This window comes from Tiliqua scincoides, chromosome 4, assembly GCF_035046505.1.
Source record: "Tiliqua scincoides isolate rTilSci1 chromosome 4, rTilSci1.hap2, whole genome shotgun sequence".
Classification (NCBI taxonomy): domain Eukaryota; kingdom Metazoa; phylum Chordata; class Lepidosauria; order Squamata; family Scincidae; genus Tiliqua; species Tiliqua scincoides.
The window spans coordinates 97,577,509-97,591,604 of NC_089824.1; the positions used below are offsets into that span (position 1 = coordinate 97,577,509).

The window sequence follows — 14,096 nt, forward strand, 5'->3', positions numbered from 1 at the left end:
TATGGTATCAAGCTCTGAATGGTGGTTCTGGAACAGTGTCCTCTCCAGTGCGCAAAGCCTCGGTAAAGTAGATATGGAGGATAGACTGTTTCCCATGCAGCAAATCCCCCCCTCATATTGCAAAGAGAGCAACCAATATGATTACTGGGCTGGAGCAGCTTCCTTATGAGGAAAGGCTACAGCATTTGGGCCTCTTCAGCCTAGAAAAGAGGAACCTGAGGGGGGACATGATTGAGACATACAAAATTATGTAGGGGGTGGATAGAGAGACATAATACCAGAACCAGGGGACATCCATAATAATTTCCCTCTCACATAATACCAGAACCAGGGGACAACCACTAAAGTTTAGTGTTGAGAGAATTAAGACAGACAAAATATTTATTTACCCAGCGTGTAATTAGTCTGTGGAATTCCTTGCCACAGGAAGTAGTGAAGGCATCTTGCCTAGATGCCTTTAAGAGGAGATTGGACAAATTTCTGGAGGAAATGTTCATCACGGGTTACAAGCCATGGTAGGTATGTGCTAGCTCCTGGATTTAGAGGTAGACTGCCTCTGTTTGCCAGATGCAAAGAAGGGCACCAGGATGCAGATGGTGGCTGTTGTCTTCTGTGTTCCCTGAAGCATTTGGTGGGCCACTGTGAGTGAGATATAGGAAGCTGGACTAGGTGGGCCTTTGGCCTGATCCAATGGGGCTCTTCTAATCTTCTTATGTTAAATGCCAAGATCTAAGTCTTAGCATCCTTGTCTTGGAAGATCATTCTGATCCAAAGTGTGGTTTCCAAAAAGAACCAATACCTTCATTCTCACTATGACCCTTGTCACTGTCAAATGCACCTCTGTTGCAGCTGCTGTTCCAGCCTCCATTGCCTGCCTATAGGCTGACAAGTCTGAGATCAATAGCATCAAAATTGCCACAGCGGGCTTGGCCCTGTCCCTGGATAACAGGAAGAAGAGACTATCCATGTAGACACTGTAACAGGAGGTGAGCTGACAAGCCTGGAGGGTCCTGGAGGCTTGCAGCGCCCTCTGTGAGCCTCCCCTCTGCTGCAGTGGACTTCAATTTACAATTGGAGCCCACTTCTGGTTTTGGAAACTCCACACTCTGGAGCTCTGACCGCAAACTGGAAGTGGGTTTCGACTGCATATCAGAGCCCACTGCTGCTGAGGAGAGGCTCAAGGAGGGGGCTGCAAGCCTCCAGGACCCTTTGGGGGGCTGCACAGTCCCCCCAAGTATGTGTAAATGTGCCTGTGGCGCTGTGATTGCTGCAATGCCGTTGGGACATACCCCCATCCCAGTCCCTGCCCCCACAAGTACTTACCCCCCATACTCAGACTTTGAGAACCAATGTTCTAAGTCAGTGTTTCTCAAACTGCGGGTCGGGACCCACTAGGTGGGTTACGAGCCAATTTCAGGTAGGTCCCCATTCATGTCAATATTTTATTTTTAATATATTAGACTTGATGCTACCATGGGATGTGACTGCATTTGGGAAAATGTTACAAACCTGTACTTTTAATAAGCTACTATACATATCCTTTTAACAATGATAGTAAATGGGACTTACTCCTGGGTAAGTGTGGGTAGGACTGCAGCCTAGGATTGTTAAAATTTTCCTGCTTGATGATGTCACTTCTAGTCATAATATCACTTCCAGTGGGTCCTGATATATTCTCATTCTAAGAAGTGGGTCCCAGTGCTAAATGTGTGAGAACTACTGTTCTAAGGCATATTGGTTGGGACAGAAGAGCTTGACCCTTTGACACCTTGAGGAGCAAGATTTAATGAACCACAGATACTATTTTCCAACTAGACAGGCAGTCAAGATATGTGAATAGGGGCCATCAAAGGAGTGGGCACTCTGGAACCCTCACAGGAACTATAAAAATAAGGAGAAAAACAACAAATTGCTAATAAAAATGACAACAGATGGCCTGCAGATACAATAACTGAAACTATTAAAAAGTCTCCGTTAATTAAAAGCATGAGAAAGCAGGGTGGACTTCACTTGGCACCTGAAAGTTTGCAAAGATGGCACCAGGCAAACCTGTCTAGAGACAGACTTCTATAACTCAGATGCCACCACAGAGAGGAGACTCTCTCTCTGCTCAGCACCCACCTAACCTCAGAATACTGTGATACCTGGAGAAGGGCCTTTATGGTCATATGCTTACAGTTTATATACATGTGGCCATGGGATTCTCAATAGTGCCTCCTGGAGCAAATATTCCCTAGAGCAGTGTTTCTCAACCAGTGGTACTTGTACCACCAGTGGCACTTGAGGTGGGGTTGGTGGTATGCAGTAGGAGGCTCGGTTTGGTGGGCAGGGCTCCCGTGTGTGCTCTCCACATGCTCAGAAATGCCCTCCTATCTGCCCTGAGCCTATTACTGGAGTTTGTTGTGTTGCATCTGGTCTCCCAGTGCGGAAGTAACTGACGATGACATTATCGCTATTTACTTCCAGTGGTACTTCACATAAGTGGACTGTCCGAAGTGGTATGGCAGGGGACAAACGTTGAGAAATGCTGTCCTAGAAGGCTATCCAATAAACTAGAGTTAGTCCACAAGTTACACAACAAACCCATAATAATTGTCAGATATTGTATGCTAATGCACCAAAAAGCACTACCTGGAAATAAGGCACTACAGTTCTGATACCATCACAGTGCCATAATTCAAGATGGTAGAGTTACTGGAGCTGGTGGGACTCTTGTAGTGGCCTTGCCCTTGTGTAACCCCTGAAGCGGTGACACTGAAAGAAGAAACTACTTTTGGTGTTCACTCTCATTAGTACTGCTACCACTGAGGTTATTCCCAGCACTAGTGAACTACCACCCATGCCAGAACCAGGGGATAAACCTGTCCCCAGGAAGTAGCTGCAAGGAGCAGAACCCTTTGCTGCAGATGTTGTGCTTGTTTCAGGCAGCATTCCTCATCTGGGCAGATGGAAGGTGTGACACCCAGTCAGAAATTGGGTAAAAGCAATTTCTAAGCAAGCATCTATTAACTAACATCTTCTCATTAAGCATCTATTAACTTATTACACTTACCCTAGTTAGTGTACAATTATATTCTATAAATAGTATTGCACCTTTGAGAACACCAGAGGAGGACACATTTTAAACATACCTTTAGATGATGTAAATCCATATTTTGTAAGCCATCATTATATCTGGTAGAATTTTATCCCAGTTGTCCTGATTACCTACAAAGGAGGCCAGCTTATCTGCAAGGGTTCTATTCAGATGCTTTTGTCCGTCTGAGGGTGAAACGGTGTGATCTGGGTCTTAATTATTTTTAAAAGATCAGACATTTCTCAAAATAAATAAGATCTAAAATTCATTCCTTGATCTGTCCGATTGTTGCCACAAGTAACATGAAGGTCAATGAAGTCCCCTGCTAAAACTGGAGGTGATTGCAACAGTTCTAACCTAGGTAGTGGGCAAGCTTCTCCCTGAAAACAATTAAACTATAGAGTAACTTCTTCTCCCTGAAAACAGTTCAGTTATAACTACTGAAATAATGACCCTAAGAGTAAAATACCTAAAATATCAATTGTTACACATTTTCAAAAGCCATCTTGCCTAGGGGAAGACAGAGTAGAATCATTTGAAGTTGAATCTTCCTATTCCAAGATCCACATAATGTATATCTTCAGCACCATTCTTTGGCACTCCTCCTCTAGGTAATGAATTACCTTTACGCCTCCCAAATGGCCTCTTAGGGAACTTTTCCTCTCCCTATTGGTCACCTATATTCTCTGATCCCCTCTGATCCCATGGTAACCAGAATTACTCAACAGCCTGCATTTCACCCTAGGTTCACCTCCCATTGGCCTCTCTTCCTGTACAACATTCAAGACACGCAGACTTTTATGTGGCAGAGAATGCACATCTCAGACCTAGCAAACACACATCTCAGCAGTAGAATTGGAGGACAGTGCAAGGGAGTGGAACACTCAGAAAAGGAGGTTCCAAAGGATGAGAGTGACAGCTAAAGCTGAGCAAACTAAGGCTGCAATCCTATGCACTTTCATGGGAGTAAGTCTCAAAGGACTCAACAGGGCTTACTTCTGTGGAGACGTGTATAGTATTGTGCTGTAAGATGCACGAAAGGGACAAGCAATTGTAGATAGAAGCAGATGGGTGGAAATAGGACTATGTTTGAGAGAAGAACACAGCAGAATTGTGAGAGCTGGGGAGGAGAGGCAGTGTGAACAGCATGAGTACAGACTTCTCTCTGGTGCTGCACCACCTAGATCAGGACGAGGAAAAGGGTGACAAGGCATTACCCCTCTACTCCAAACCCATCTTGCCAGAATAAGTGCTGTTCCAAAGGATTTATTCTTTATTATTTGCAACTTAACTTCCATTCCTGCTCCTTATTAAAAAAAAAAAAATTCATTCCAGACTTGTCACACTTTCCCTTTAAGTATACCTAAAGGTGATATAAGGAAGAGCTAAACTGGAGGAGGTAGAAGACAGGTTTTGAGAGAGAGAGAGAGAGACACACACACACACACACACAGAGTCAGAGTGTATTCAACAAACTTTAGGAAGTAGGTAAATATTAAAATGTATCTATTTTACTGTATTTGCAGGGCTGACCTTGTCACAAAACAATGTGAAACAGTCATTTCTAGCATAGTTTCTAGTACAGGGTGTTTTCCTGCCTCTAACCTTATCTAGTTTTTAAAAAAAGTATTGAAGGGATGCCAAACGTCTTATCTTTTTGACTTCGGTGGAAACAATTTGTTAGGTCAATGGTAGACACCCTCAGGAACTCACTGGTGATATACACTGGCTTACCTTTGAAAGAGGTTTATTTTCTGTTGTACAAATACTGCATAAATTTGCAAGAAATTGTGAGGGCAAGGACTGGTTATTCTCCTTTCTCCTGCAATCCTTTCTCCTTTCTCCTTTCACTCAGCTTTAGGAGGGGTGATCTGAACCCAAGTCCCTGCATCTACAATGAAGGGAGGGCTCAATCTTCCTTTCATTAGTGGGTGAGGGCAGGGCCCACGAGAGGTGGGTGCAGGGGGTAATTTGTACCCAGGTCCTGGGTCAGAAGGGGGACCAAGTAGCCAAAGAAGGGGGTCCAGAAATCTCTTGGGATCTTACATTTTCTTACCTTGGACTCGCTGCCCACACAGGATAATGGGGGTGAACCCCCACTATTTTTCTTCATCTTCTTTATCATCACCCCCCCCTCTGTTTGGCACCCTCAGAATCCAGACAAGCACTACCATTATAGATAAATAATCTACCATAATCAAAAATAAGAATATTGTTTTGCTTTTCTATACTCTTCCTTACTCATGCAAACTGCTTGCTTAGTCTTGTTTGTTTTAAGGAAAGCATATATTCTCAATCTGCATTATGATCTTTTTAAGCGTGTCCTGCTGTTTGTATGACTATGGTGTTTGCAAGTGCTCCTTATAATTTGTTTCTAACTATTATTTTAGTTTTGTGGCAGTTCTCTTGCAGTGAAGTTAAATGTTACTGTGGTGGTTGTGTTGGGTTTCTCTTCTGGCTTTGTTCCACTTACATTGCAATCACTGTTACCATATAATTCAGCTATATTTAAGTTATAGATCAGATACTTTGCTCTTCTTAGGATTTCACAGTCCAACCCACAATTCACTGCCTTGCAAGTGCAATTATTGTAATGACAACTCTTAGAATGGTGGGGGATTTCTCACTTGATCTAGAGCCCAATTTCCTTTGGAGGGCAAATACAAAAGTCAGAGAAAAACTGTTGGTAGGAGAACATGAGAAAGCATAATACATGCTATATCTACAATGCATCATTGCACCAGACAATTGCACCAGTTGCTGAACAACATAGAACTGTAATAACTAATTCTGCTGATGTAAACAGTCGATAGGATTGGGCTGAGAGAAGCACACTTATAGCCATGGTTTTAGAGGATTTAGCTTTGACTGGCTTTGTGCTTGTCTTGTGTCGAAAGACACAAGACTGAATTTTTACTAAGATTCTTGACTGAAGAGTTCAATCCTATTATATCCGTTATATCTGCCCTAAGAAACTGTTGCAGCCCTTAGAACGGGCATGTAGCTGAAACTATATGGCTAAGAGCATGATTTGCAATCTCCATAACAAAGAACCAGGAGGCAAACTGTGCTATTTGGGGGGGGGGGATTAAGACAATGTAAATAAAGAGTTATCAGTATTATAAAGCAATCAATCTAACAAAGAGATAATTAAACAGCTGTTATAACACTAGTTACAATTACCCAAAAGTATCTGGACATTCATTAGGGAAGTATTGAAGCGATTTTCTATTCCTAGGTCTCACTTGCCATCTTTTTGGATTCTTCTATAAGTTGTCCCTTTGCCCACTTTGACACAAACCAAACTACACATAGCATGCAAATATGTACCTGTAGCCTAAACCTGACTGCTCTCCTTTGTTTTTGAAATAGCCTAGCAACAAAAGAGTCACCTTGTTATGTTATATAAACTTCACAAGGCATTATCAGAAAAGCATGGGAACAATTAGGTAAAACCTGATTATTATCTGTATGCAAACAGGATCATAAACCTCAGCACTTAAACACTGTTGAAAGAACAAATCCACAAATACTGTACAGCATTTTCTCCCTGCTATTTTTTCCACCCCAATAATGGAAGATAGCAGCAATCAGTTGCGTACCTCCCATAGAATTCCTTGGGGCAAAGGCCCCTGGCGCTGGCCTCTAGGACCCCGTGGAAGCCTCTCTGAGGCTCCAGATGGGGGCAGAGTTTGGTGTCTGGGAACCTCACAGAGGTTTCTCTGACATGGGAGAAGGTCTTGCGAGGCTCCGTGAGCCTCTGGTGAGTGGAGGGTGGTGGTGGATTTCTGCGAGGCAGGGTGGCGATAGCCTGGGGGTGCCATCTTGGAGCTTTGCCCCAGGTGCGGGGTTGCAGAGGTCCACCGCTGCCAGCAATGATCCCACAGACTACTGAAACCTTAAATTAGAGGTGTATTGCTAAAATCAAGATTATTTATTCCTTTTCTCCTGTTTCTGTTCAGGACATTCCCAAGGACAAAATCACATTCTAAACTGGGGAAGAACAGAGAAAAGGTTGGCAGCGAAAAGGTTAAATGCTGCTACAGTCACAACTACTACTACTTCATTGTTAATTGCATAATGTTCTCACAAAGTGGCTTAAAAAAAAACCAGAAGAATCAGCAATTAATAACCTTTCCAACGTTTTATATGCTTGAGAACATAAGAACAGCCCCACTGGATCAGGCCATAGGCCCATCTAGTCCAGCTTCCTGAATCTCACAGTGGCCCCACCAAATGCCCCAGGGAGCACACCTGGTAACAAGAGACCTGCATCCTGGTGCCCTCCCTTGCATCTGACATAGCCCATTTCTAAAATCAGGAGGTTGCACATACATATCATGGCTTGTAACCCGTAATGGATTTTTCCTCCAGAAACTTGTCCAATCCCCTTTTGAAGGCATCCAGGCCAGATGCCGTCACCACATCCTGTGGCAAGGAGTTCCACTGACCAACCACACACTGAGTAAAGAAATATTTTGTTTTGTCTGTCCTAACTCTCCCAACACTCAATTTTAGTGGATGTCCCCTGCTTCTGGTGTTATGTGAGAGTGTAAAGAGTATCTCTCTATCCACTTTATCCTTCCCATGCATAATTTTATATGTCTTAATCATGTCCTCAGGTGTCTCTTTTTTAGGCTGAAGAGGCCCAAAGGCCGTAGCCTTTCCTCATAAGGAAGGTGCCCCAGCCCAGCAATCATCTTAGTTGCCCTCTTTTGTACCTTTTCCATTTCCACTATATCCTTTTTGAGATGCGGCGACCAAAACTGGGCACAATACTCCAGGTGTGGCCTTACCATAGTCAGGCCTTATCATAGTCAGGTGTGGCCTTACCATAGATTTGTACAACGGCATTATAATATTAGCTGTTTTGTTCTCAATACCTTTTCTAATGATCCCAAGCATAGAATTGGGCTTCTTTACTGCCGCTGCACATTGGATCGACACTTTCATCGACCTGTCCACCACCACCCCAAGATCTCTCTCCTGATCTGACACAGACAGCTCAGAACCCATTAGCCTATATGTGAAGTTTTGATTTTTTGCCCCAATGTGCATGACTTTACACTTACTTACATTGAAATGCATCTGCCATTTTGCTGCCCATTCTGCCAGTCTGGAGAGATCCTTCTGGAGCTTCTCACAATCACTTCTGGTCTTCACCACTCGGAAATGTTTGGTGTCATCTGCAAACTTTGCCACCTCACTGCTCAACCCTGTCTCCAGGTCATTTATGAAGAGGTTGAAGATCACCGGTCCCAGGACAGATCCTTGGGGCACACCACTTTTCACCTTTCTCCATTGTGAAAATTGCCCATTGACACCCACTCTCTGTTTCCTGGTCTTCAACCAGGTCTCAATCCAGGAGAGGACCTGCCCTCTAATTCCCTGACTGGAGTTTTTTTCAGTAGCCTTTGGTGAGGGGCCGTGTCGAAAGCCTTCTGAAAGTCCAGGTATATAATGTCCACGGGTTCTCCCACATCCACATGCCTGTTGACCTTTTCAAAGAATTTTAAAAGGTTTGTGAGGCAAGACTTACCCTTACAGAAGCCATGCTGATTCTCCCTCAGCAAGGCTTGTTCATCTATGTGTTTTGAGATTCTATCTTTGATGAGGCATTCCACCATCTTACCTGGTATAGATGTTAGGTTCACCGGCCTATAGTTTCCCAGGTCCCTGCTCCTTCCCTTTTTAAAAATCAGTGTGACATTTGCTATCCTCCAATCCTCTGGCACCATGGCTGTTTTGAGGGACAAGTTGCATATTTTAGTCAAGAGGTCTGCAACTTGAGGAACTTATTCAATTCCTTAATAACTCTTGGGTGGATGCCATCAGGGCCCGGTGACTTATTGATCTTTAATTTATCAATGAGGTCTGAAACATCTTCTCCTTTAATCTCTAATTGACTAATTCCTTGGTCAGGAGGGGCCGTTCGGGCAGCGGTATCTGCCGTGATAGACAGATAGACGTGATAGGTCTTCTGCCGTGAAGACAGATGCAAAGAACTCATTCAATTTCTCAGCCATCTCTAAGTCTCCTTTTATTTCCCCTTTCCCTCCCTCACCATCCAGAGGGCCAACCGCTTCTTTGGCGGGTTTCCTGCTTCTAACATATTTGAAGAAGCTTTTATTATTCCCCTTAATGCTGCTGGTCATGAGTACCTCATAGTCTCTCTTGTACATGGAATGCCCCAGGATGGGCTGCTTATTAGCTCCTTTGTCTCCGCATCCTCTCACTGTGCCAAACCGTCTATCACATCCCATCACGCTACCATTCCCAATTTCTTCTACTCTGCCTTTGTCTTGTTGTTCTCTAACCTCCCCATCCTCGTCCCATAGGGATGAAAAGTCCCGAACCGGATGCCCCTCAGCTCCTGTTGGCCTTCCCCCAGGGATCAGTTTAAAAGCTGCTCTGCCACCTTTTTAATGTTATGCGCCAGCAGTCTGGTTCCATTCTGGTTTAAGTGAAACCCGTCCCTCTTGTACAGGCCCTGCTTGTCCCAAAATGTTCCCCAGTGCCTAATGAATCTAAACCCCTCCTCCCTACACCACCGTCTCATCCACGCACTGAGACCCCTGATCTCTGCTTGCCTAGCTGGCCCTGCATGTGGAACAGGTAGCACTTCAGAGAACGCTACCTTTGAGGTCCTGGCTTTCATCTTCCTACCTAAAAGCCTAAATTTGGCCTCCAGGACCTTCCGGCTACACTTGCCCACGTCGTTGGTGCCGACATGCACCACAACCGCTACCTCCTCCCCAGCACTATCTACCAGCCTGTCTAGACGAGAAGTGATGTCTGCAACCTTCACACCAGACAGGCAAGTCGCTATGGGGTCCTCACATGCTTAAGGTTCCTCCATCATTCCCATCTCCCCCGTCCCCTCCCTACTGCACTAATCTAAAAGTGTTTGAGCTCCTCTGCTGTTGTCCAGTAAAACAAATTGCACAACCAGCTTCGCTAGTCCTGAGGACAAGTTGTTCAAATACCAGAAACACCCCCCCCCCACACACACACACATACACAAAGAATGAATTCTCCTGGAGGTGGGAAACCCTTGCCAAGCTGAAAGCAATTAATTTTGTTGCAATCCTATACACCCACCAAGTCTGCTCCTGAAACTAACAGATTAGAGCAAAGTGTACAGTGATCCTGGCCAAATCTTATGGATCAAAGCTCTGATCTACAGAAAATTCAACCCACTCTAAAAACCTGAGAGTCTCTTGTCCCATTTTTACCAGACTCAAAAGCTAAGAATTGATTTTTTTCTCCCTAGAAGGCTAGTGTAACAGATTTGCAAACCAACTTTAATTCCTGGATTCATACCTGGTTTGTTGGCCTCAAACGGACTATGTTTTTGTTTATTTTTGTTTTTGTTTATTTATACTTTTCCATCTCACGGCACACTGACAAGGCACTAAAATGGTCAAGGCACTCCACCAGGTTTTTGACAATTGACAAGGCACACCATGCTGCCATTGGGGGCTCACATCTCCCATTGGCCCTATTAATAAATGACCTTCTTCCAAATTCCTGGCACACCTGTGGACCATTCACGGCACACCAGTGTGCCACAGCACAGTGGCTGAAAATGGCTGATTTATACCCTGCCTTTCCCCTTCCTGTTTGGAGACATCCATGGGAACATATGGGCAGATTTAGGTTCAGACTATGAGAAACCATGGTTTAGCTAAATAAACCATAGTTTAGCATTATCCTTGAACCCAGCTATAATTAGGGTTACCAGACACAAAGGGGGGACAGAGTGACTATAACTTTTGTATACAAAAGTATACAAAATTCCCTCTTTTCCCTCTTCTATTCAAAGGTATAGGTACTGTGTCCCTCTTTGTGTCTCGTAACTCTACCTATAATGGCCAATTGAAAAGCTCACAACTTGACTCACACAGTCCCTAATCCTGGCTTTGGTATCCTGTGGTGATTAACACTGAAAACAGTTACCAGTTTTTTCAGTAACGGAGTATGATAGTGGCATTGCATTGTAGACAGACATTCAGCCCAAGATTGCCTCTAATCAGACAGGCTTAATGGTTTTTGTAGTAATTAATTTTTAAAAACATGCATAAACCTGTTTGATCAGACGTGTCACTGGGACCCCAAAAAATGACTGTGTAAGTCAGACAGCAATGCCTGTCTCATACCACTTTAAACTCTCTCAAAAACTATGGTCTATTTCCAGCCTCACCCTAATTACAAGGTGAAAGAACAGAGTTGTTGACAGAGTTGATACCAGAGAACATTATGAAAAGGGCAAGACATTCTTTGCTACTAAATCAAAGAATGTTAAACACATAGAACTCTTTACCTGCTTGAACGTGTGTACTTGGAGACAGCCTAGAGCAGACACAGAATCAACTAAAAGAATGTTCTGGCCTGGTTTATATAAGGAGAGGAGACAAAGGATTTAGGGCCCAATCCTAGGGGCCTCCAGTGCCGGCACTGAGCCCCAGCACTGGCACTGGGTGTCACAAACATGCCATAAGGCACATCCGCAACACCTGGAGAGGAGGGACCACTGTAACCACTGGCACTGAACCATGCCAGTCGGCGCTGGGCCTTAGCACCGCACAGACGACTTGCAGCGCCAGTGTGGTAAGTTTGCCCACTGGGTGGCGATGTGGGTTTGCAGGGCAGGAGGAGGCATTCCAGAGAGGGAGAGTGTTGAGAGGAACCAGTTTGTGAGGGGGGTGGGACTGAATGAAAAGCCCAACATGGAGATTCTCCTGTCTGTATTGGAAAAATATCTGGTGCAGATGTAAGGAGGCCCATTGTGGGCACCTTTCCTCAGGGGAAGGAGATGAAAGTCCCTTTCCCCCAAAGAGACCTCCAGTGGCCCTGGTGAGGCCAATAGATACAGCAGTAGCCATTTCAACCACTGCACATCGTGGCAGCACCAGGGATTAGGATTTTCTCGTTAGAAAACAAGGATTTCCCTTGCTTCTTTCACTTAGCCACACCAGAGCCTTGACTCCCACCTTTTGAAAAGAAGCATCACTTATCTGAAACTCTTTAAGGCAGTGGAACTCAAACTTTTAGCACTGGGATCCACTTTTTAGAATGAGAATCTGTCAGAACCCACTGGAAGTGATGTCATAACCGGAAGTGACATAATCAAGCAGGAAAAATAAGCAGGACAATCCTAGGCTGCAATCCTACCCACACTTATTCAGGAGTAAGTCCCATTTACTGTCATTGTGAAGAGCATACACAGGTTGAATACCATTATTTGTGAGGGTTCCATTCCCAAAACTCACAAAAATGGCAAAAATCGCAATAAAGAAAGATTTTTAAAAAATGTCCCTTTGCTAGGCAATTGCTGACCTTTGTGATGTAGGACAGAGCCATTAGGCAGATAACCCATCTACAGTCTCCCCCCAGGCGCTTAGAAAGGCTTCATTCCGAGTCAGTGACCCCTCCCTTCATAAGTGCAGCATTGGGAAAGAATGCAAAGTGATTATTGTTCTTTCACGTGCTCTGGGGAAAGGGAGGGCTCACTTGCCTTGAAGCTGTTCTAAGTGCCTGGAGACAGAATGATTGATGGATTGTCAGCCAGCTACCCTCTTTCACATTAATGAGGATATTGTTAAATGACTTTTATCCTTTAATTTAAAGGGCTCTTCTCATCATACTGAGATAAAACCATGGGTGAAAAATCCATGGATAATTAGGTTATACCTGTACATAGTAGCCTGTTTAAAGTACAGATGTATAATATTTCCCCAAATGCAGTCACATAACCAGGTAGCATCAAGTCTAATATATTAAAAATAAAATACTGAAATGAATGGGGACCCACTTGAAAATGGCTCATGACCCATCTGGTAGGTCCCGATGCACAGTTTGAGAAGCACTGCTTAAGGGATTCATATACTGCCTTTTAGACCACAAAAGGGCTCACAACTATTCTACCTTTGTGGGGGGTGGTTTCTGTCAGTGTTTTCTAAACTATGTGCCACATAAGGGGCTGAAGTGTGCTTTGAAATATTAGGCCACTGTGTTGGATGCATCCACCACCACCTCTCTGTGGCCACCAGAGCAGAGACTTCCCCACCATCAACCTGCAGTACTGATCTTTCTCTCTTTCTGATAGGTGTGTAGTGAAAGTATCCTGCAGGAGGCAACAACTGTACCATACAGCCTGTGGTATAGTTGGCATGTGCAGGAAATTCCAGAATCATCATTGCTCAGAAGATACAATGCCATTCCTAAGCCCTGGTTGTGTAAAAGGGTGTGTAAGGAATGCCCGGAAGCAGTGTTAACTGGGCTATCTCACACAGGCCTGATCATCCTAGCTCTCTCTCTCTCTCTCTCTCTCTCTTAGTGAGAAATATCTCTTAGACATAAATTTAATCCTGAAAAAACTGTCCAGGTATCAGAAGCTGGGGAAACACTGCTTAAAAAACAAATTGATGTTAGGCAGATGAAGTTGGTTACCAGATTAGATTGGACTTTTTCCTGCTCTCTTATGCCTTTAACAGCTAGGTGACAAATAATAGTTCAGCAGGGAAAATTTTTCTCATCACTGCAACTGTATGCCAAGAAATGTTTAGCTGTTTGGATCCTTCCCTGACATGCAGATGCAGTCATAAAAGGCACAAAAGCTTTGACAGAAAAAAATTGATAACTTCTCAGATGCACCAAAACTATGGTCATCACTTGAGGGCTAAAATACATGAGATGAGAAGTGTGTCATATGTCTGTCATTTTAAATGTTTTTTAAAGAAGTTTCTCCCCTCCCCTGGATCTTAGCTGAATTGGGTCCATAGTGCAGGGAGAATAATTACTTCCATCCGTGATAATTTCCTAATGAAAATTCCCCCTGCCACTTCCTCCGCTGGCTGCCATTTGCCCTGGAAGGACAAACATAGGAGTACCTATTTGTTTTTCCTTTTGGACAGAAGGTGGATTATTACTGGAACAACAATGTGGGTGGAAGGGTAAACACTTCCCATGCTATGGCTGTAACCTGTGGCAGGTATTCTTTTTACTAATACAGAAAAGC

General features: G+C 44.0%; 1 protein-coding gene across 3 annotated transcripts in view; it reads left to right on the plus strand.

The window, feature by feature from the left end:
- MAJIN (membrane anchored junction protein) overlaps positions 1 to 14,096 on the plus strand; it is a 46,263-nt gene that overhangs the window by 1,250 nt on the left and 30,917 nt on the right. The window contains exon 1 of one of the 3 annotated variants that reach the window (XM_066626512.1): positions 11,385 to 11,686. The exons of 1 other annotated variant lie outside the window; for it this stretch is intronic. The gene's annotated coding sequence lies outside the window, so the exon portion shown is untranslated. Of the gene's footprint in view, positions 1 to 11,384; positions 11,687 to 14,096 lie in introns of those variants that run through there. One more of the 3 variants, XM_066626513.1, reaches the window with a different exon arrangement.